Source organism: Psammomys obesus, unplaced genomic scaffold (genome assembly GCF_907164565.1).
Source record: "Psammomys obesus unplaced genomic scaffold, mPsaObe1.curated_primary_1811, whole genome shotgun sequence".
Classification (NCBI taxonomy): Eukaryota; Metazoa; Chordata; class Mammalia; order Rodentia; family Muridae; genus Psammomys; species Psammomys obesus.
The window spans coordinates 109,821-129,935 of record NW_026596443.1 but is presented as its reverse complement, the minus strand read 5'-3'; the positions used below and the strand labels follow the sequence as shown (position 1 = coordinate 129,935).

Genomic DNA, 20,115 nt, shown 5'->3' with positions numbered 1-20,115 from the left:
CTGAGGCTGAAGGATCGGAAGCTCATTGTTATATGAGTCTGAGGCTAGCCTGGGTTATGTGAGACATCATCTCAAAACAAACAATCAGTTGTGTGTAGTGGCACACGTCTTTGATCTCAGCAGTTCGGAGGCAGGCGGTTCTCAGTGATACAAGGCTAGTCTGGGCTACATAGTAAGACTCTGTCTCCAAAAACCAAAACCGAATAAAGAAACCACAAAGATCCTGTGCCAGGCACAGTGGCACATGCCTGTAATCCCAGCATGCAGGGAGACAGCGGCAGGCAGATCTCTATGGCCTCTCTCTCTATGGAGGCCATCCTGGTCTACAAAATGAGTCCAGGACGCCAAGGGTACACAGAGAAACCCTGTCTCAAAAGAACAAAGCAAAGCAAAACAAAACAAAACAGATCCCAGTGCTTCAGCAATGCACTTAGGTTGTGAGTAAATGCCTTGTGAAGCCCTGGGTTCACAGAGAGCTTCTGTGAATGTGGATTCATCTGGCTGTGCCGTGTCCCTGTGATGTGGCATAGGCTGTACACCTCCATTTTTCCTGTGTAAATACAGAGGGTCTCAGGCTTGGATTTCTGTGTACAGCCAGGCTGTACAGCAATGTGTTTGGCTTATGTTCAGAAAGTGTGAGCCATGAGGAAGGTCCTAAGAAAAGGGCCCTGTGTTGACTCAGGTCTCTCTATCCAGAGGGCCATCTGCAGACAGAATTCCTTGGGATGACCTCTGAGTGGGGAGTACATCGTTTGAGAGAAGTCTTCAGCCCAAGCATCCTGGATGACTGAACACTTGCTCTTTTACCTACAGTGGCCTGGCCACACCAGGTGACTGGGTGGAGTGCAGGGCAAAGGGCCTTTAAGGAAGAAAGCTTGGTCTGACCCCAGAGCCCCTAATTTTTCTGCCCCACTGATTGCTTAGCCACAGTCCAGTGCATGGACACAAACACATGCATGTGCTAATAACCATAGGCCCTGGGTCCCATTGACATCAGAAAAGCAGCATTTAGGTGAGGTAAAAATAAATGCTTCTCAAGGTGAGGATACCATGCCAGACAGTGTGGATCTTCAGAAGGATGTGTGATAGTTTCTAAAAATGGGAGAGAGCTGCTTTTCTTTCCGGTAGTGGGGGTAGGAATGGAATCAGGGGACTTTCCAAGTGGATGAATAAAGTATGAAGTCATGGTTCCCAAGCCTTGAAGCCTAGGCAGGAGAACAAAGGAAGAACAATGCAGACAGCCTGACCTGGAGGGGAGTAAGGATTGTCTGGCTCTGAGCTGCTGGAGGGCTGGTAAGGCACAGACACAGTGGTGAGCCCAGGGCCAGAGGATGGAGGCTAGCCCTGCTCACTCTGCAGGGACCCTCAGAGTCCTGGGGACTGGGATGATCTTAGGAGGTCAGATTTTTTTCCTGTCCACATTTTATTAGGAGAAATGACAAACATACCAAAACTTGCCAGACTTGAGTGCAGACCTGGAATCTCACATCAATCTTGCATCTCTTAGACATGCCCCCACCCTATCCCCTGCAGCCCTGGCTGCCCACACCCTGGCTGCTTACCAGTCCATATGTCTGGATGAATTTCAAAGCAAGGTGCAGCCATCCATCTCCATCTAAGGCCAACTCTTCAGCACCAGATCATTGACCAGTCAGTGGTCAGCATTTTTTTTCACAGCTATTTTGAGGAAAATTTTATTCATAAGCAAACACACCAATCTACTGTGCAGGACCATATATATCCAATTGTGTTGCACACCTATCCTTGGCTAACTCAGGCTCCTATCAACCCACACAAGATGAGGATGAAGGCCCCTGGTTGCCCAATTCCAACAAATCCTTATCCCATTCTTATATCAAACCGTTCTGAGGTTTTCCTCTCTCTGATTTAGTTTGGCTGTTCCGTAACTTCTTTCACACAAGTAAAATTTTTCAGTGTGTGTTTTTGCAAAGGCTTTTCCTTAGCATATGGGGTTCTGGCTCTGAGAAAGAACTTGCTCTGTAAAGTCAGACGTTTGTTGTTGTTCAACTCTTTAACAACCTAAGGAGTTTTTTGTTTTGTTTTTAGTTATTGAGGATCAAACCCAGGGCTTCATACAATCTTTCTAACCCCACATATTTTTCTTATCCACCAAATGATTTATTCCTAGATATATTCTCCATTAAATAATGAAAGGGTGCCTCTAGTGCCTGTGTGCCTACTAGCTTATTCTTGATCCACTCAAGGTCAGCAGGGTTAGGTGTAGAGAAATTTATGAAGTGGGCAAATGTTCAGTGTCCAGCTTTCACTTTCTGGGGGTAAAAGTCCTCTTGGGGCACCAACACCTCACTTCCCAGGATTCTTCTAATTCTGAATACTTAGAGCTCTCCAGCTTCCCTGACAGAAGCATGGGGATCTGATAAGCAACCATTTACACTGAATAACTGATAGCCACATTACACTGTAACTGGAGGCCTCCCTCAAGGTGTTCCTCTACAGGTATTGACTCCTTCTGTCTTTATCTCCCAGCCAGGTGATAGGTTCTGTGGCCTCCTAGACTCCACCAACACCCCCTCAGGAGAGGGAGTGGGAACAGTCCCTGCAGGTCCCAAGGCTCAGTTCACCACTCTCAGTGGACACAGGTTCCTTTAAGAGATGTCACAGATTTTAATTCCCCCAAGACTAAACCCTGGAAGAACTGAAGGCTTCAGGCTGTAACACTGTGGAGGTGATCTGGCAAGCGTAGAGTGGTCACGTTGGAATAGTAAGCAACCAAAGAAGTAAATGCAGGACTGAAGATCTTGGAAGACCCAAAGGAAGCTACTAGAAGACCTCCTTTCCCCAAATAACAAGGCTTGGGGGAGGGGAGGGTGGGCCACTTCAAGGAGCCATGTCATCGTTTTGGTTGTGTATTACTCAGGAATGCCTACGCAAGAAGTATCCTCTCCACACCTACCCAGGTTTATCTGTGGAAAGCCACCTCCCCTCTTCCCTCTTTTCTTTCTGTCCACTCCCCTCCTTTCTGCTGTTCCCAATGCCTATCCCCTCTCTACTATCCGCTTCTTCCCCCTCGTCCTTCCCACCAACCTCTCCCCTTTTCACTCTAGGAGGCACTATTTTCTGGACTTGGGTTCTTTGGACTATACACATCCTGCCTAGGCTGAGAGACATAGCTTTTCCTAGACCTTTTAGTTGCTGGCAGAAAGTGAGAAATGGCTTTAGAGGCCCAGACAATTGCCTTTAGCACTTTCCTGAAGGGAAGAGCAGGTTATTCCTATCAGAACTTGGACGGTGGGAGGGTAGGTGAGAGTCTGGCCACCAGGTTGGGTGCTGCTCCAAGCCATCTCACAATGCACTAAGCTTACAGGATGTGTACTGCCCTGCATGACTCCATTTTACAAAACAGCAGTTTGCTCTATTTTGAGTGCTTAGGTCAAGGCAGAATGACTCTAGATTTTGTTTATGCCAAGTAAACAACTGCTATCAGTCCAGCATAGGTCACAAGGCCCAGACTGATATTAATGTATTTACTTAAATAAAATATTTCCACCTGACAACTTATCAAGTTAAGTCAGGAGCACATGAGTGCATGGATGCATCACAGCTATGTCAGGAAGCCAGGAAGAGGCCATCAGGTATACAGGACATACCAGGCAACATGAAGCAACTCCTCACTTGGGTCACGGAAAAGAAAGGCTATCTAACTGTGGTTGGACAGCACCCAATTGCCTGCCATCAGACCCTCTGGTGCCCATGTCATGGGATTCATATGATCCCAGTGATCAGCAGGAGGCAAACTCCTTCCTCCATCTCTGGAGCCTCAGCCTCACAGGACAGTTTTGCTTGATGAGGCCCACTTAAGTCACTGGCAACTTTTGGTAGTCTGGACCTGGTGTGCTTTAAAGTAGCCCAGTGTCTTGTAGTCTGCTCCCTCATAGCTCAGTGACTGGGTTGTGGTTGGCACCACTGCAGTGACCCCTCTGCTCTTGCATCAATTATTTGCACTACTTCAGTAAGACCACTTTAGATCTGTTGTGCTTTTACCCTTTCTGACTCATCCTCTAACCCATATATATCATTGTGTGAACTGTAACATATGACCCGAGAGCTGATATTAGTCATTAAGATTGGAATAAAAAAAAAATCTGTGGCTGCACCAGCCATAAATGCTAAGCAAAGTTAGGAGTATTGTTGAATTACAGCCAAGGGAATTGACATTCTGTGAATTTATTATTGTTGAGCAAATTCTGACACTGTGGAAAGATACAAATGTCCCTGTTTTGACAGCTCTCTCATGACAGGGTGCGCTGCTCCCAGGGATCACCGAGCTATAGGAAGCTTGCTTTTGGAACTGCTCAGAGTGTAGGAGTCTGGGTTTTTCTTGACCACCAGTCAGCATTAGGGGCCACTACAAATGGGCTTTGAACTGCCTGCACTCAGCTCTTCCCTTTCCAAACCTGGGATCCCATGCCCTGCTGCCCTTAGTCTCTGTTTCTTCACTCTGATCCACCCCCATTTGAACAATTAATTTTCTTCAACTTGGTTCTACTGAGAACCATCTAGAAGATTTAAAAATAATCATGCAGATCCCTGGGCTGTGTTCCTAGGACTCCAGATCCATTACACAAGAGGCTTGTCATTCTTTCCTGACAGCTCCTCAGGTGACTCAGGGACAGGAAAGCCCTGCCTCACCTTGGTCTTGTTTTCTCTGCCTTCTTCCCCCAAGTATGTATATGCGTTTCCCAACACAGATGCTCAGCTGTTTATTGGCAGCTGGGGACTGTTCCCATTTGTGGTTTTAGAATCTAACCTTCTTGGAAACCTCCTGTTGTCTCTTTGCTGTTCTGCCTGTTTACTGAGACCCAGCATCTTAACCAATGTTGTCATCGTACAAATCATGCTCCTGTGTCCTGTGCTGCCCCTAGTTTACAGAGGCTTTAGAACATAAAACAGTGTGGGTGGGGGTGATCTTCATCTTTATAAGAAAGAAGGAACAGGCAAGTTGGGGACTAGTTCCTTACAGGACCCCAGTCTCAGGCCCAACCAAGCTTTGTACAAGCAGCCTCTCCCATTCCCTCTCCACCACCCCAACCCTGTTTTTTACTCTGTAGTCTCCAAGCTGAGGAGAAGGTACTGTTACTGTTTACCATCCCTAACTCAGCCTGGTCTTGAGCTGTTCTCTTACTAACCCTGTGTAAAGCAATGTAAACAATAATGCCATTTTGTCTCATCCCTCCAAAGAGGAAACTAGGTACTGTGTTAACAAACCTCATTAAAATGTTGAGTTATAACTCTACTTAACCTGACCAGGACACCTCTACAGTTCATGTATATGTGTGTGTGTATGTGTGTGAGGAGGGAGAGAAAGAGAGAGAGAGAGAGAGAGAGAGAGAGAGAGAGAGATTGAGCAAGACCTAACCCCAGAATAAAATTCCAACCTCAGTGAAAGTTGAAGAGGTTGGTCTAGATTGGGTACATTGTTGTAGTTTTTCAAATTATATCTGTATCTTAAGGTTCACTCTGAACAGAGAGGAAATTGTACTTGTGTGCATGTTTGAGTGACATGCCTGAGTTATAGCTTGCTAGCTATTTCCTTCTTCTCTGACAGAGGACAAATAAAGGATTTTCTACAGAAAAGTGACCAGAGTCTGTACAAAACTAATTTGCAAAGTCAAGGAGACTTTCTACTCCATGCTTGCTTCTCTCTTTTTCCAGTGACTTCGTTCTAAGAGCTCAGGCCATTCGCCCTCCTCCACAATTCAGGCAGGGGCATGAGACTATGAGAAAGTCAGAGGCCAAGAAAAAAAAATCCCCTCTCCAAGGAGCCTGGAACTCCCCAGGCAGCTGGTGGAGCATCATGATGGAGTATCAGTTGAGCTGAGGGGGTTCTCCCATTTGAAGAATGAGCAGCCTTGCTTTTACTGGGCTAGTCAGGTGTTACTTCTCCAGGCCTGGGGTCCATGGCAGCCCCTGCCTTTTCTCCTCCGCTGCCCATTGTATGCTCCTCCCTGATTTTCTCCCCATGTTTCTCAGAGTTTCACCAGACACATAATGCTCTTTCCTTACTAATGGCATGTATTTTTTTTATTCTGAAACTAATTCTTTTTCACTATAAACACTCAAACAAAACAGTAATGTATCAATTATAAACAAGTCTTTATTAAATTGTTTCTTTGAGATAACTAGCCTTAGTGGCTGGGTGGAACACTCATAGATCCTTCTCTAAGCACACATAAACAGCTATGTGAGCCATGCTTTTGATTTTGTTCTTAATGTCTATACTGCTTCCTGGAATCTTCTTGTTTCTGCTTCTGCATGGTCTTCTGAATGTGGTATACTTCCTGTTGCTAGCTTCCACCTGTCGCTTTGATCTGGTACCTCTCCCTGGCTCCCCAAGCCCCTGCCTGGTCTTATTATATAGCATTTCATGCAATAAGTGATCAATTCCTTGTTTTTATGCCTGTCTTCTCATTAGAGGACAGATCAGAGGCCAAGCAGTGAAGGCCAGGCTAGACCCCATTGGGAGCCACAGCCTCTGGGCTTTGTTGGATTATGCTATTTATTTCTATAATCCCCAAGTGCACTCAGCAGAGAGTGCAGGACACCTGGACATCACTCAGGAAGAAGACTGGTTAGAGCTATGTTTATCTGGAAGTCAGTGGCTAGTATGGCTAGTAGTTTTACTCAGACCTCATAAGGAGGTAGGAACCCACTTTATGGATGAGGTTGGTTAACAGCACAGCCAGGCTTCTGGATACAGGCTGCCTACCTCAGAGCTACTCTGAGGTGGGGTGCATGGTGCAAGTTCGAGTAGAGGCTGACTGAATCTAGGCAACTGGACAGTAGGGCTGATGGGTTAGAGCAGTGTTGCTGCTCAGCCTAAGGCTCGAGGGGTACTGGAGGTAAGGGGGGGCCTAGGGACACACTGAGATGCTGGGAAGCAAAGCTTGTGGAACACAGGGAAACCCTATAGGTAACTAAGACTTCTGCTCAGGACAGAAGTCAGCCATTATCCTGCCTTTGCCTTGATTTATCCTGCAATCAGATATCTTTATGAATGAGACATACAGTCTGTTTGGTGTCCTGGGATTGAGTGGACAAACCCTCTGTCACTGCAGAAGCTGGTCAGGTTAGTGAGACTGTGTCTTTTCGTCTCTTCTCTGAGACCTTTCTCCCTTCCTCCCTCTGGCTATTGCATCTCTAGGTCCTGGGTTGGGATGATGGAAAAGGCTTTCATCTTTTTTATGGTGGCCATTGCCAAGGTCTTGGCTCCACACTGTTCCCATCTCTATTTGCCTGTTGTGGGTGGCCCCAGTCCCTTTGACTTCCTCATCTGGAATTGTCACCTTTCTCTGGGGCATTGATTAGAAGGAGCTGGGCATAACTCAATGGAACTTCATGGGGTATGTGGCTTAGGAACCTGTGTTCTGATGAGTTCCTCAGAATTCTTAGGGACAATCAAGGTCTCCAGACACTGCCTGAAATCATGGAACTGTCCTTCGCAGAGAGGACTGGTCTCCTTATATGCCAGGAAGGAGTCTGGGTTAGTGGTGGTGAGATAAGACTGGTTGAATGAGCAGAAACCTGGGAAGGAAGGCATTTTCCTGGCGTAACTCCCTTTGAGCAGAGAACTTTTTTCTCACCTGTGGGTCTCACCCTACTTCTCAAGTGCTTTCTCACAAGCTAACCAGGAAGGTAAGGCTCACGTCCAAAGAGGAAACTTGAGAAAGGGCCTGGATGTGGGCCAAAGGGGAGTGAGGAAGCAAGCAAGGAAAGATAATTCTTTTAGGGTTACTAACTTTAAAAAAGAATGAGGGGGCATTTTATTACCACCTAAAAACTTAGGGAGGCATACTAGACTTCTGACCGAATAATTGAAGACTGAAGGATGGCTGAAAGGAAGGAGGCTCCATGAGAAGGGATGTGTGACACCCTGTCCCTGGTTGGAGAAGACTATGAAAGATTTCTGCTCCTGGGTAGTTTGGTTGTTACTTGATATGTTGTAGGGTCTACTACGTGCCTGGTATTTGGTCAGCATATGGTAAAGAACCACAAACAAGGGACATTGGATCTTTACTTAATGAACTGAAGGTCACACAGAAGGTCATATTCTGTCTGCCTGGCTATACACCTTGTCCCTATCCAGGGGTAGCGATCTGGCTGGCACACAGAGGTACAACTCTTGCCCAAGCCTGGCTTGGGCCCCAAGGAGCATTGCAAGAGGAGGAAAGGATGTTTTGGGGATCAGGTGGGAGTGGAAGGCAGTGCCCAGCAGGCTGGAAAGCCCTTCTGCGGAGTTCCCTTCCTCCTTGAGGTCCCTGTGTGTGCCAACTGCCTTCATGGTCCATATACACACACATCTAGAAAGCTGACTGGCTGCCAGCTTTCTAGTATGTCACCACATTTTCACAGGAGCCTCCCACATGACTCAAAGGCCTGTCATGTGGCCAAGCTGAGCAATCCAGATGTCACTGGAGCTCTGATGGTCATGTTAGGGAAAGCTTCTGATTCATAACAGCTATTCCAGTCCAATTGGCCAGGCCCATTAGTTGTTTCCCTTTAGTCCTGTGGCTTCTATAGTCACTTTAGTCACCACTGGAACCCTGACCTTTCAGATGCTGTGCACAGGCTCCTGTGAGGCCTGCAAGGACCATCTGTAAGCACAATGAGCCACAATTCTCTTTCTCTCTCTCTCTCTCTCTCTCTCTCTCTCTCTCTCTCCCTCAATGTATCTATAGATCAGCAATTCCAGGAGGAACACAGGAAGGGTGTCTGCTGTTACCTTGTAGAGTGGCCCAGAACTGTATGCATGGAATGGTGAAAGAATGGTTCAAGCTCAGTCGTAAGGGACCAGGAGTAGAAACTTTTATATTCTAGGTCTGTGTTCAGGGATTCTCGAATCACAAGTAACCTCAGATAAGTAGTTCTGGAGCCACTGGGATCTTCTTATTCATGATAGGGAGAGGACTTGTGGCCCCTTGAAGTGTGGCAGCAGAGAGTAGAGGCAGACAGGGTGCTTAATGTTCTTTGCCTCGTCTGAGCCTGTGATACCACACTGCTGTTACCTCTGTGTTATAAAGGAAAAAGCTTAAAGAGAACTGAGTAACTTTCCAGTTAGAGTTATGCTTAAGCACAGCTTGACAAAGTCCTTCCTTGCAGTAGTTGGGAAAGTGACACTTTAAGCAGAATGGCCTGACAGTGGCTCCCACACCCTCAAGCTTTGAGCCTGGATCTTGGAGACTGGTCCCCATGTCCTCCCTCATACAGTGCTTGTGGCAAGATGGCAGCTGGGTGACTGAAGGACTGATGTTTCTTCTCATGATGCTGCTCACCTTGATGCTGTGCCTTCTGCATTACACGCCTGCTCAACTCCACACATCCATTTCCTTGCCCCTTCAGAGCATCTGTTCACTCTGTCTTTGCAGTGCCACTCTTGCCTTTGCCACAAGGAAGAATGGGGGTTTGAGTTGGTTCTGAGACTCACACAGGGTTCTGTAGTTGAGGCATGTCAGGACAGTATTGTTTCCACCTACTAAGGTGTCTATGAAAGGCTGTATTCTCCTCCTAGAGCCATGCTGTGACCCAACAGCACTGGACTCAGAACTCTGAGGACACAGGAAGAGGGCATAGCCAGTATTGAATGAGATGTATTACTCACTCACTCACTCACTCACTCACTCACTCATTTACTCACTCACTCACTCACTCACTCACTCACTCATTTACTCCCTCACTAACTCACTCACTCATTCACTCACTCATTCATTCACTCACTCCTTCCTCATTCAATCCCTCACTCACTCATTTGCTCAGGTATACACTCATAAGTTCAGCCATGTTTTTCTGCTATGTTGAGGATCTGTGCTACCTGTGTAGACACAGTACTGAACTGCACATGAGAGTTCAGAGGCTTTGACACAAGCTAGGAGCAAGAAGCTAAAACAGAATGGCTAGATATGAGGACTAAAACACACATAAATCTGGGGGGCAAGGATGTCCCTTAAGGAGATCTTGAGGTGAGGTCTAGGCTGAGACCCAAAGAATGCCTAAAGGAGCCCCTGAAAAATAGACTGAGGAGTAGAGCCGGGTTGTCCCAAGTGGACAGTGGAGCAAAGTAACTCAGCATTTTGCTACTGTGTGCCCAGTGCTATCCTAGGCGATGACCTTTGACCCCTTTGTGTTCGAAGCACTTGTGATCTATGCTTATCTTCAGGGCACTCAGTGCCCATTTCCTCTCTAGTGGGCAGCCCCGGGTATAGGCACCATTGCAGCTGCTCTGTCATCTCCCTTGGGTGGTAGCTGGAGGAGGGGCAGGTGAAGCTGTGAGGCACGTCCTGGCACAGGGTCTGTCCTAGAGACCGTGGAGAGCCTTTGTCCTGGGGCCTGTAATGAGTTTCAGGAGAGAGCTTCAATATTTGATGCAAACAGAGACAACAAAGGATTTCGAGGATCATTGTGAGCTGTCCAAAGAGGAGCTAATCCTCTTGACGAGAAGGGATTCAGGAGATTGGAGGGCACTGAGGGTGTTGCCATGTGCCAGCAATTGTGAGAGATAATGGTGTAGAAGGGAGACAAACCCTACACAGAGAGAGGCAGTGAGAAGGGACATTGGGGGTAGTGAAAAGGGATAGATAGCACCTGCCTCACAAGCCCAGAGACACAGACAATATTTCCTGCACCTCCACATCCCTAGGTTCCGTGCCTGGATCAGCAGCTCTCTCTCTATGAAGTCTGGATTTGCTTTGTCAGCTGTCCTTTGCTGGGGTCACTTGTGTCTGGATATGCAAATGAGAATGAAGGTCAGCTAGGCCTCTTGGGCCTCTCTCCCCTTGGCCTCCCTCCAGCTCTTTCTCTTTCCTGATCTCCTTCATATCTGGGGACCAAGAAAATGGAAAGCAGCTGTGCTTGTATGCTATTTAGCATAAATGGATTGTATCGCAGGAGTCTCTTCTAAGCTCTTCCCTCCTTCAAATCTGCCCACTCATCTCATCTGACACATAGATGCTCTGTTCAGTCACCAGGACAGATTCTTTGCTGGAGATAATTGGTAGAGGGGTTTCCATATGGTCCTTCCAAGGGTGGTTTATAGTGAAAGTGGGACAGACCAAAGGAAGACTGGAGACCTCCACTTCTCAAGCTTTTCTTTGCATTAGCTCTGGAGGCTTCTTCTGGAATTGCCATCTCTAGATTCCCTCAAGGGTTCAAAATTTGAGGGTTGTAGATAAAGAGAAAGAATTGTAGCTGGTTTAATTTGTATACTACCATATAACTTGCATAATACCATACAATTTGCTTAGGTAGGATTATTTCGTTTTTCTAGAAATTTTCCAATTCAATGTTTTTCTTCCTATAAGTTTCTTTTTGTTGTAACTTTCAATTGGATTTAACAAAAAAAATTAGTTTATTTTTATTCTGAGACAAGCTCAGGCTGGCTTTGAGCTCATGATGTCTCAGCCTCCCAGATGTTGAGATTACAGGGATGTGCCACCTTGCCATATGTCTTCTGATTCTGGTTATCATCCTAAGATGCCATGTACCTCCTTCTTTGTAGGAAAAGAGGACAGTAAAGACAAGATGAAGGAATGGGAAGAGAAGGAATGTAGATGCCTGAATTAGAGAAGAGCAATAGAGCTGTCTGGTGCCTTGGCCAGCTCTCAGGAATTCCTTCCAGTTGTAGGATGCTCAAGAATCCTGAAGCATGGAAATGTTCTCAGGACATCTTCCTTTTTCCAGAGGCAGCCATCCAGCAAGAACCCTAAGAGCTTGCCTCTCAGGGTGCACCGCAGAGACTGGTTTATGTCTTGAATCCAGAGCCCAGCCTCAGGGAGAAGCAGCTGGCTTTATGTGTGTTCTAACTACTCCACAAGAATCCTGCCCAGGACTCTCTCCCAGGGTAGTGGGGTGAGAAGAATGCCAGTTTCTCTCACAGGAAAGGCCTGAAAATTGATCTGGCTTTTCTACTTACAGCCAATGATCATTAAATAGAAGATAAATGAGGCTTGTTTTAGCTGAAGAGAAACACCTGCTAGAAACTGCCTGCTGGCTGAAGGATTCATTCCACCCCAACATCTCTGCCTCCTCTTATTTCATGAGAGCATCTCAAAGCCCTCGTCTTCCTTTTTTCCTGTTTTCCAGTTTTTATGTTGAAACAACATCGCACTGTTATAACTGTTTTTTTTAAACTTCCATACTATTTAAACCGTCATTAATGATAATACCCTACCAATGCAATAATATCCTCCTAAAATGTACATCAGACCAAATTGCTCTGTTGTCTGGAGAGCTTTCTCCACAGTGTTCCAGGCCCTGTGTGGTATGGGTGCAGCCTTCCTTCTCACCTGTACTGGTTGCTTTTATGTCAACTTGACACAAGCTAGAGTCATCAGAGAGGAAGGAACCTCATTTGAGAAAATGTCTCCATAAGACCCAGCTGTAAGGCATTTTCTTAATTAGTGACTGATAGGGGAGGGCCCAGTCCATTATGGGTGGTGCCACCCCTGGACTGGTGGTCCTGGGTTCTATAGAAAGCAGGCTGAGCAAGCCAGGGAAAGTAAGCTAGTAAGCACTCCTCTGTGTCCTCTGCATCAGCTCCTGCCTCCAGGCTCCTGTCCTGTTTGAGTTCCTAGCCTGGCTTCCTTCAGCGATGAACAGTGATATGGGAGTATAGCCAAATAAACATGTTCTCCCCCAACTTGATTTTTGGGTCATAGTGTTTAGTCACAGCAATAGAAACCCTAACTAAGACGTCATCCCTCAGCTGTCTCTGTCTCTGTTCCTTCTGTTCCTATCCTCAGGGATCCTCTCCCTTGCCTGGGAGCCTGACCAACAAATTCATACCTCAGTTCCTTTGCTCTTGTTTGGTCTTTCTCCAGAGGTTTGTGAAGGCCAGTGTCTCCTCACCTGGTCCAGGCTTGGCAGTAATATTCCCTGCTCCCAGAATCCTCCTTTATCTCCCAGCATAGGTAGGACCCCTAGTAAATACAATGACACCTGTCTTATTTATGTAGTGACCTATCCTGTTTTCCACATAGATGGAAACAGTTTCTGGCACAGAATATTAGAATATAGAGATGCTCAAGAAATATGGACATTGTCATCAAAACAAAGCGACTGCCTACAGATTGGGAAAGAATCTTCACCAACCCTTTATCTGACAGAGATATATATAAAGTATCCAGTATATATAAAGAACTAAAGAAGCTGAAAAGCAGCAAACCAAGTAATCCACTTAAAAAATGGGGAACAGAGCTAAAGAGAGAATTCTCAGTAGAGGAATATCGAATGGCAGAGAAGCACTTAAAGAAATGCTCAACCTCATTAGCCATTAGGGAAATGCAAATCAAAACAACCCTGAGATTTCACCTTACACCCATCAGAATGGCCAAGATGAAAAACTCAAGGGACAACACATGCTGGAGAGGTTGTGGAGAAAGGGGAACCCTCCTCCACTGCTGGTGGGAATGTAAACTGGTACAACCACTCTGGAAATCAATCTGGCGCTTTCTCAGACAACTAGGAATAGCGCTTCCTCAAGATCCAACCATACCACTCCTAGGCATATATCCAAAAGAGGCTCAAGTACACAAAAAGGACATTTGCTCAACCATGTTTGTAGCAGCTTTATTTGTAATAGCCAGAAGCTGGAAACAACCCAGATGCCTCTCAACTGAAGAATGGATGCAGAAACTGTGGTACATCTATACAATGAAAAATAAGGAAAAAAAATAAAAAAAATAAAAAAAAATAAATAAAAAATAAAAAATAAAAAAAATAAAAATAAAAAATAAAAATAAGGAAATCATGAAATTTGCAGGTAAATGGAAATTTACCTGGAAAGGATAAAGGACCTGGAAAGGATCATCCTGAGTGAGTTGTCCCAGAAGCAAAAAGACACACACGGTATATGCTCACTCATATAGACATGCAACCTAGGATAAACCTACTAAAATCTGTACATCTAAAGAAACTAAGCAAAAGAGAGGACCCTAACTAAAACACTCAATCCCCATCCTGAAAGGCAAAGAGGATGGACATCAGAAGAAGAAGAAAACAGGAAACAACCTAGGAACCTGCCACAGAGGGCCTCTGAAAGCCTCTGCCCTGCAGACTATCAAAGCAGTTGCTGAGCCTGATGGCCAACTGTCAGGCAGAGTGAATGGAATTTTAGGTAAGAAGTGGGAAATAGTAAGAGCTGGAGATCACAGGAACTCCACAAGGAGAGCAACAGAACAAGAAAATTTGAACACAGGGAACTTCCCAGAGACTCATACTCCAACCAAGGACTATTCATGGAGATAACCTAGAACCCCTGCACAGATGTAGCCCATGGCAGTTCAGTGTCCAAGTGGGTTACATAGCAATAGGAAGAGGGACTGCCTCTGACTTAATCTGATTGGCCTGCTCTTTGATCACCTCCCCCTGAGGGAGGAGCAGCCTTACCAGGCCACAGAAGATGACAATGCAGCCACTTCTGATGAGAACTGATAGACTAAGATCAGAAAGAAGGAGAGGAGGACCTCCCCTATCAGTGGACTTGGGGAGGGGCATGCATGCAGAAAGGGGAGGGAGGGTGGGATCGGGAGGGTAGGAGGGAGGGGCTTATGGGGGGGATACAAAATGAATAAAGTGTAATTAATAAAAGTTAAAAAAAGAAATATGTACACATGCACATACATTTTAAAGCATTTATTTATTATTTTTAACTATGTGCATATGCAGGTGGTTATGTGGTATGAGGGCAGAAGGCCAGAGGTGTCGAATTTTCTGGAGGTTGAGTTACAGGCAGTTGGGCTGGAGAGATGGCTCAGCTGTTACAGGCTAGGCTCATAACCAAAAATGTAAGAGTTACAGGCAATTGTGAGCTACCCACTATGGGTGCTGGGAATTAAATTCAGGTCCTTGAAAGAACCATAAGTACACTTAACTGCTGAGCCATCTCTTCAGTACAGCCCCTGCTCTCTGGCCCATTTTGAGACAGTGTCTTATTATTCAACGGAGGCCGGCCTTGAGATTATGATCCTCTTGTCTCATCCTTTCAGTGCTGGGATTATTGGCATGCAGTACTACACTCATGTAAGAAATACTTGTTGAATGAATGAAAAAGTGTAAATGAGTTGGGATAGTGACAGATCATAGATTTTAGAGTCAGAGAATTATATTGGTGGCTTTGTCACCTACTGATGGACAGTCACAGGCAAGTTTTTCATTTCTCTCAGCCTCTGTCCCTCCCTCAACAGGGAGAGTAATAATGTCCATATTGAGAATTAATCCCAGCACAATGTTTGTGCCCGCCAGTGTCTGGTGCTAGTGGGAGCTCATCAGACGGTAGTTGTTAATGTAATAAGTACACTGTACTTCCTACCTAAACTGTACCAGTATCTGTTCTGCTCCGGCTATCCAGTTTCCTGAATGACACAGAGATCTACACGCCATCAAGATGTCACGGTGAGTGTAGATAACCAAATGGGACAAGAGCAAATCGAATTCTAGAATCTGTCTGCTGGCTCAGTACTTCACAATTTATAGAGTGTTCACACCTGGTTCACTCCATCAGCTCCTGAGCTGTTGAGGTCAGCAGTACAGGCCTCGGCAGAGGCTGACATTTCTCCCTTGTTCCTCTCAACTCCTCTTCTTCAGTGCCTTATGTGGTTCCTAAAACGCTAGCTCCAGGGCACTTTGCTTTGCACATGCCCTTAAGTGCTAAATCTTCTGTTAGTCTATGTAGAAAACCGAATGAAGTTGGGTGAGGAGTGAGCAGTGTGGTAGAGCTTTGAACTTCTCGATCGGGAGGCACATTAACCAGGGAGGCTCAGCTCTCAGACTTCAGCCCTGCCACACACTAGCTGTACAACTTCTGGTAGCTTCTCTGTGCCCCATGTCCCCTACCTGCTTATCAGAAGGATGATATACCTGCTCAGGACAGTACCGGGTTAACACAGTAAGCCTCAGCACATGTTTGATTCCCAAATTACCTTCATAATTCCAAACCTGGTGTTCTTTTTCCATAACTGTGGTATAAAAGCTCATAGCTTCTCAATCACCAGCATGTCCATGATATTATATGTAAATATTTAAGCATATTTATGTATATATATCATCAGATTGTAATCATTAATGTAATACACATACTATTCTTAATACTTAAACTGAATCAGGATCTGTTCTGACTAGATATTCCAGATATATCTGCACATATATAGCCTTTATAGAGCCTTGTGAAATCAGCAAGCAATAGTTGTTACCCTTTCACAGAATGGAAAACTGAAAATGAAGAGTCTATTCAAGGTCACACAGTTGTGATTTAGCAGGTGGCTGCTTTGCTCATGACTCTGAAGGTTAAGTCCCTGCTCATATCTACTCTGAAATAGGAAGTATTTATCAGCCTTTTCCGGATTTGCAAATCCATTTACTTTCCATTTACTATCAATATAGGCAAGACCAAGGCTCCTGGTGATTTAGCATCAAGGAAAACTGCAGATTACACCTGGAGTTCCTCCGCAGCCAACCAGTAGCCTCTCCTCTTACTAAGCAGCTGTTTTCATGAACAGCTGTTGTAGACCCAGGACTGTGCCAGGTATCACAGGAGAGGGGAGACAAGGTGGCTTTTGCACACAGGGGTCTGTGGTCTAGTTTGGAAGAGGGAGGATATATCTTCTCAGGGCTGGGATTCTCAGGTTTGTGGTTCAAGATTCTGAGAAGCTGTGAGTGTGAATCATACTCTAATTTCAAGTTATCACATTGATCACCAGAGGCTTTGAATCACAGACTTATCTAGGGAAGAAGGTATGAAGATAGAAAATAATCCATGAACGTGTTCATTTGTTTGCTCATTCATTCATTCATTCATTCATTCATTCATTCATTCATTCATTCATTCAGCCTTCATTTCTTGTGCCCTTATTGGACGATGGAGATCCCAGACTATGGCTGAAGTCACAAACATTTATTTTTTCGTTAGAGAGTATTAGTTTCTGCAATCAAACCCAAATAGCTAAGACCTTACAAACTAAACAGTATATTATTCCTCACACAGACTTGAAACAAGTGTCTGCACCAAACCAGGGTATAGAGGTGTATGTCTTTAATTACAGCACTTGGGAGACAGAGGCAGGCAGGTCTCTATGAGTTTAAGGGCACCTTGGTCTACATAGCAAGTTCCAGGTCAGCTGGAGCTACATAGAGTCTCAACAAAACCGTACCAAACCAAATTAAATGCCCCATAACTGTTTATCACAACCATTTGTTGAGTACCTTTTATATGCTAGGCATGCCACACAGGCCTGTGTGACTCCTATGCTCAGGGTGCGGTGAAGGTTTTGAAATTGGAATATTTGAGTCATGAAAAGGTTTATGTGCTAACACCCACCTAAGATACAATGCTTTACGATAAAATGACCTCACCACCAGCTGGAGAGATAGAGCCTTTCCACTGGGCCTAGTCACCTTGGGTGCCTCTCTAGTCACAGTGCCCTATTTTCCCTTCTCCTGGTCCCCACTGACATTTTGGGTGCATAGCTGCCTCGATTTTATGGTTAGGCTTTTGCTTTGTCACATATGTTTTTGCTCCACAAGCAAGAAGACCCCATTTAGTTTGGCTTGGCCTGGACTTGACTGTGGTGTTCTACCATGTGTCTCCTTCCTCGGCCTGCTGTTCTCCCCACACTCTGAGGGTCGCCATGTCCATGCCTGTGGCCTTCCTTTCCTCATACTCACAGAGTGAAACTATACTGTGGACTACATCATATTTTATTCACCTGCTTTTCTTCAGAAGGTTATCTAGGTCATTTCCAGCCCTTTATTATTTTTTTCCTGTTACAATCAATGCCGCAGAGAAAATTTTTGATCTTGTTCTTTGATGTACTGGCAGGAGTCTATGTGCACAGGGTGGAATTGCTGTGCCTTTGGGCCCATTTTGTTTAATACAAACAAAATGTAGTTGTACCTATTTCCATTTAAAATTGAAGGATGGGGAGAGCTGGAGAGATGGTTCAGCCATTAAGAATTCTTGTTGTTCTTGCAGAAGACCTAGATTCAGTTGCCAGCACCTACAAGGTGGCTAACAACCATTTGTAACTCTAGTTCCAGGCTATCTGACCCCCTGTTCTGATCTCTTCTGGCACCAGGCATACATGTGGTACCTGTGTGTACACACACAGGAGGCAAAAATATTCAGACATGGAAAGGAAACAAACCTTTCAAAAGTAAACCCAACACAACTGAAGGAAATTCTTTTGAGGCCTACTTTGGGCTTAGGTAAGGGGGCTCAAAGGTGTTGACTCACAGAAAGTCCTGAAACTGACCTTGGGTGATATCTAAGCATATCATTTACATGGTAATTCACAGAGCACGGCACACTTTTGATAGTTTATCTCAGAGCTGAGCCTTCGAGGCTGGAAATACATGCTGCTATTGGCTGACTCTTAAGAGAAACTTGACTTTTGTTCCGACACAAGAGAACTAAGAACAGCTGTGGTGATCTCGCCTTGCCAGAAGTTTGGCATTTGTACCACAGCACGTGGGCTTGGATTTATGCTTGCACCCTTCTCTCTAACTAGAGTTCAGTTCATCAGCCTTGGTATCAAAGCCAAGACTAGGGCTTGGAGGATCCTGATGACTCCTCTGTGGTTGTTTTCCCTCTTCATTTCCTCCCTCTCTTCTACCAATGGTTATTTTCCTTCCTTTCTTTGGTGGAATAATACATGTAAAGAGTTGGAAATTCAAAACAAAGGACTATACTTTGGAAAGGCTTGATCCTACTTGCCCAGATTCTGCGATGAAAGGTAGCCCACTTTCATTAATTTCTCACCTCTCCTCCTAGACTTCTCTTTATGTAAAAGCTGTTATGTAAACTTTCTATGATAGACTAGATGAGGTATTATACACATGATTCTGCCACGGCATTCTTAAATATCAATGCACCTGCATTAAAAATAGCTGTGTAAACATCTGTGACTGCATGTACAAGACCAAGCCAGCTAAAATCCCAACAAGGATTGGGGGTGGGGGTGGGCGCCTCATGAAGTCCCATTTCTGGCTGAGGGTACTTGCAGTTGGTGACTGCTGGGGGGAGGGGAGAGTCAGTTTTCTCTGGGCTGCAGTTCCTGGGACAGGCTGACCATGTGTGCACACTCATACACATACAGGTAGCCCTAGACGGACTCAAAGGGTTTTAAAGAGAGATAACATTAAATTGGGAGGGAAAAGTGAGGGTGGGACATGAGGAGGAGTGGAAGGGATGGGTTTCATCAAAACACATTATATGGGTGCATGAAATTCTCAAACAATAAAACAGAAATGATGAAAAAAGTAGTGAATTTTTGGTTTTAATAAAATCTATGTATTTATTTTTAAAAAATGGATGTGTAATAGTCTATTGTCTCCTACCAATATTCATTTATCCCTGACTGTGCAGCAATCTATAAAGCTGAGTGCTAAGAGAAAGGCTTAAAATGATGAACCAAAACATATGCCCTCCCTGGGAGCCTGAGGTAGAAGAACATCAAGTTAAAAGTTATGTATCAATAACAACAACAGCAACAATGAAAGACAAAATCCCAAAACAACAAAAAGCACCCTTACCCCGAAACAAAAGCAGAAGTATGGCCTGCCTTCAAGGAGATGAAGCATAACAAATAACAGCAGGTCCTATTCCATAACTATAGTTACTCCATAACTATTTTTGGAGTGCCAGTGGCCCCTCAGCCATTGCTGTGCACCAAGGGGTGGCAGATGAGGGTAAATAAAGGCCACAGAAGTCCCTGTCTTCTGTCCCAGTCGAACTGATCCTGGTCAGTGTGGTGAGAACTGGGAGGCTGCTTTGGTCCTCCACCAGACTGTGACTATAAAGAAGGCTGCCCTTCGAGTGCCTGAGCTGAGTGTCTGATGCAGGCAGAGCCTAAGAAGCTGCCTGTGGCTGAGGGATAAACAAGCCATTAGACAGTGGTGTGACAGCTCTGTTACACAGGAGCAAACAGCAGGAAAAATGGGCATTTTCTCAAGTTCCCTCGGGCAGTCTGGGGCCTAGCTGTCCAAGCCTGGGTTGTTTGGTGATAAGATTTGGCTTTATTTTTTTTCCCCAAGCCCCAAGGATATATGCCACAGGAGTCCTGGCCTGAGTTCTCAGGCTTCAGAAGCAGC

The 20,115-nt window shown here is 45.2% G+C and overlaps 1 long non-coding RNA gene across 1 annotated transcript in view; it reads left to right on the top strand.

Annotated features, from left to right (window-relative positions):
* The window catches only part of LOC129669817 (uncharacterized), a 29,554-nt gene extending 17,970 nt beyond the window's left edge, over positions 1–11,584 (top strand). The window contains exons 2-3 of the long non-coding RNA XR_008719084.1: positions 10,673–10,778; positions 11,531–11,584. This is a non-coding gene — a long non-coding RNA (uncharacterized LOC129669817). The remainder of the gene's footprint in view (positions 1–10,672; positions 10,779–11,530) is intronic.
* Positions 11,585–20,115: the final 8,531 nt, after the last annotated feature.